We start from the raw sequence: 3,946 nt of genomic DNA on the forward strand, positions 1-3,946 counted from the left end.
TTCTTACCAGCTATGATACCTCTGAACTGCAATAATTACCCACTTGGCAAGATTTCTTCCTACGGGCAATAGTAGCTCAAGTGTTATAGGGCATCCATCTGCTTTAGCATTTGATTTAAGGCCAGCTCCATATGAGGAAACATGACAGGTATAATAAATCTGGCCAAGAACAAATGGTTGGCAAGCACATAGGCCCATGGGTGAATCTACAACTTTTATTCTCATAATTGGACATACTATCAAAATATCTTTTATATGTGTATGTATCCACCTATAAATTTAATCAGCTCTCAGATCACATTAGAATTTATTTGTACAGTGGATGGTAGTTAACATATAATACCACATTTTTCTTAATCTAGAAAGTATTAATACAGAATAATAATGCGGTGATTAACTACTAATGGTACCAAAAGAACCACCCCCCAGGGACATGAAACTCCACAGCAGAATGGAATGAAATATAGGAGCAAGGGGTCATGTAGGACTAGAGAGGAAAACAATCTTCTGGATATAACAGGGACTGTTCCAGTCATTTACTCATAGAATCTCTCTTTGCCTGCATAAAACTTCCAGGTCAAGCCAGTCCAGGTTCTAATACAGAGGGTGAAGTGGGTCAGAACAAGATGTTTTGGACAGTAAATGGCTTCTGGGGTAGAGTCAAGTTTGTTTAAGATGGGTTTTCCAGTTGTAAAGCAAGTTAGAATGGATACTCCCACATCCAATGGCACATGATAGAATAAATCAGACTCAATGTGTTATTAAATTAAATGGGAACTCAAAGTTGTGGGATTAGGGAAATGGGTGAATCTTGGCAAAGCTATGATCAAAATGCATTACATGGCGTTTTTGAAAATAATGCAGTAACTTTTTACTAGAAGCTGGATATGGGTGTATAGGAATACATATATACATACATATATGCATATATCAATGTTTATTAATGTTTAATTCATAAACAATACATTATAAATAATTAAATAATGGTAGAAATTTTAGATGATTCTCATCTTTACACTTTCATTTTATTTTATTTTTATTATTAAGTTATTTTATTTCCTTACATTCCAAATGTTGTACCCTGCAAAATTTCCTCACCCCATGTCTTCTCCTCATTGATTGTGAGAGGGTGCTCACCCACTCAACTATCCACCATAACCACCTCATCTCACCACATGATCCCCTTCCCTAGGGCATCAAGTCTCTACAAGATTAGGGGAATCCTCTCCCACTGAGACCAGACAAAGCAATCCTCTGCTACATATATGCCTAGGGCCAAGGATCAGACAATGTTCTTGGTTGGTGACCTAGCCTCAGGAAGCTCTCAGTGGTCCTAGTTAGTTGACAATGTTGGTCTTTCTATGGGATAGCAATAATGTTGAACTCTGTCAATCCTTCCCTTAATTCGTCCATATGGGTCCCCAACCTCAGTTCAATGATTGGCTATGTCTGTATCTATCTCATTCAGCTGCTCGGAGAGCCTCTCAAAAATCAGCCATGTAAGGCTCCTGTATGTAAGCACAACAGGGTATAAGTAATAGTGTCAGGGTTTAGTGTCTGGGCATGGTATGAAGTCCAAAGTAGGCCAGTCACTAGATGGCCTTTCATTCAGTCTCTGTTTCATTTTTTGTCCTTTCATTTCCTTCTGGGTCAAAACTTTTGAAGATGGATGAGTAGCCCTATCCTCCTCTGGGGACCCTGTATATCTACTGGAGGTGGTATCTTCAGGCTCCATCTCAGCACTATTGGGGATTTTGGTTAAGGTTACCCACATTTATACTTGGGAGCCTTTCATATCCCAGTTATCAGGGACTTTCTGGAAGGTTCTACTCTCCTCAGCTAACCCAGCTACATTGTTCTAATCACTTCTGTACCATTTTGGGCCTCTTTCCGGTCTCCCACCATACCTGATCTTGTACCCTTTGTGCCCTCTTACTCTCTTCTCCTACACAACTCTCTCCCTCTCCTCTCGTGAGAATTTTGTTTCCCCTTCTAAGTGGGCCTTCACTTGGCCTTTATTCTTGTCAAACTTCTTGCTTTCTGTGACTTGTATCACAGGTATTCTGTACTTTTTGGCTAATATCCACTTATCTGTGACTACACACAGTGCATGGTCTTTGGGTTTGGGTTACCTCACTCAGGATGATGTTTTCTAGTTCCATCTATTTCACTGAAAATTTCATGATGTCCTTTTCTTTTAATAGCAGAGTAGCATTCCATTGTGTAAATGAACTACATTTTCTTTATCTATTTTTTGATTGAGGGACATCTAGGTTGTTTTGTTATTCTAGATATTACTAATAGGCTCCTATGAACAGAGTGGAACACCCCTGTGGCATGGTGGAGTATCTTTTGGGTTTATGTCCAAAAGTGGTATAGCTGGGTTTTCAGAGAGAACTATTTCCAATTTTCTAAGAAACTGCCAGATCAGTTTCTACAGTGGTTGTACCAGTCTGCAATACCACTGGCAATGGAGGAGCATTGCTCTTACTCTACATCCTTGCCAGCATGTGCTAACACTTGAATTTTTATTCCTTTTGATTGTTGTAAGGTAGAATTTCAGGGACATTTTAATTTACATTTCCCTGATGAGAAAGGATGTTGAACATTTCTTTAAATGCTTTTTAACCAGTCGAGAGCCCTCTGTTGAGAATTCAGTTTAGCATTGTGTGCCATTTAAAAAATTGGGCTAATTGGTTTTAGGAGTCTAATTTTCGAGTTGTATGTATATTTTGGATACTAATCCTTTATTGCATGTAGGGTTAATGAACAACTTTTCCCAATCTGTAGTTTGCTGTTTTGTTCTATTGGTTGTATCCTTTTCCTTACAGAAGCCTTTCAATTTTCATGAGGTCCAATTTGCCAATTGTTGATGTTAAAGATTGAGCCATTGGTGTTCTTTTCACAAAAATTTTCCCCATGCCAATGCACTCCAGGCTATTTGAACTTTTTCTTCTATTAGGACTAGTGTACCTGATTTTATGTGGAGGTTTTCCATTGTATGGTTTTGATATCTTTGTCCAAGATGAAGTGCCCACCAGAGGTATGCAGGTTAACTTCTTTTTTTTTTAATTATTAACTTGAGTATTTCTTATATACATTTCGAGTGTTATTCCCTTTCCCAGTTTCCGGGCAAACATCCCCCTCTCCCCTCCACTTTCTTATCGGTGTTCCCCTCCCCACACTCCCCCCATTGTCCCCCTCCCCCCAACAGTCTAGTTCACTGGGGGTTCAGTCTTAGCAGGACCCAGGGCTTCCCCTTCCACTGGTGCTCTTACTAGGATATTCATTGCTACCTATGAGGTCAGAGTCCAGGGTCAGTCCATGTATAGTCTTTAGGTAGTGGCTTAGTCCCTGGAAGCTCTGGTTGCTTGGCATTGTTGTACATATGGGGTCTCGAGCCCCTTCAAGCTCTTCCAGTCTTTCTCTGATTCCTTCAACGGGGGTCCTATTCTCAGTTCAGTGGTTTGCTGCTGGTATTTGCCTCTGTATTTGCTGTATTCTGGCTGTGTCTCTCAGGAGCGATCTACATCCGGCTCCTGTCGGTCTGCACTTCTTTGCTTCATCCATCTTGTCTAATTGGATGGCTGTATATGCATGGGCCACATGTGGGGCAGACTCTGAATGGGTGTTCCTTCAGTCTCTGTTTTAATCTTTGCCTCTCTCTTCCCTGCCAAGGGTATTCTTGTTCCCCTTTTAAAGAAGGAGTGAACCATTCACATTTTGATCATCTGTCTTGAGTTTCATTTGTTCTAGGCATTTAGGGTAATTCAAGCATTTGGGCTAATAGCCACTTATCAGTGAGTGCATACCATGTATGTCTTTCTGTGTTTGGGTTAGCTCACTCAGGATGATATTTTCCAGTTCCAAACATTTGCCTACGAATTTCATAAAGTCGTTGTTTTTGATAGCTGAGTAATATTCCATTGTGTAGATGTACCACATT

The sequence above is a fragment of the Rattus norvegicus genome, chromosome 5 (assembly GCF_036323735.1).
Source record: "Rattus norvegicus strain BN/NHsdMcwi chromosome 5, GRCr8, whole genome shotgun sequence".
Lineage (NCBI taxonomy): Eukaryota > Metazoa > Chordata > Mammalia > Rodentia > Muridae > Rattus > Rattus norvegicus.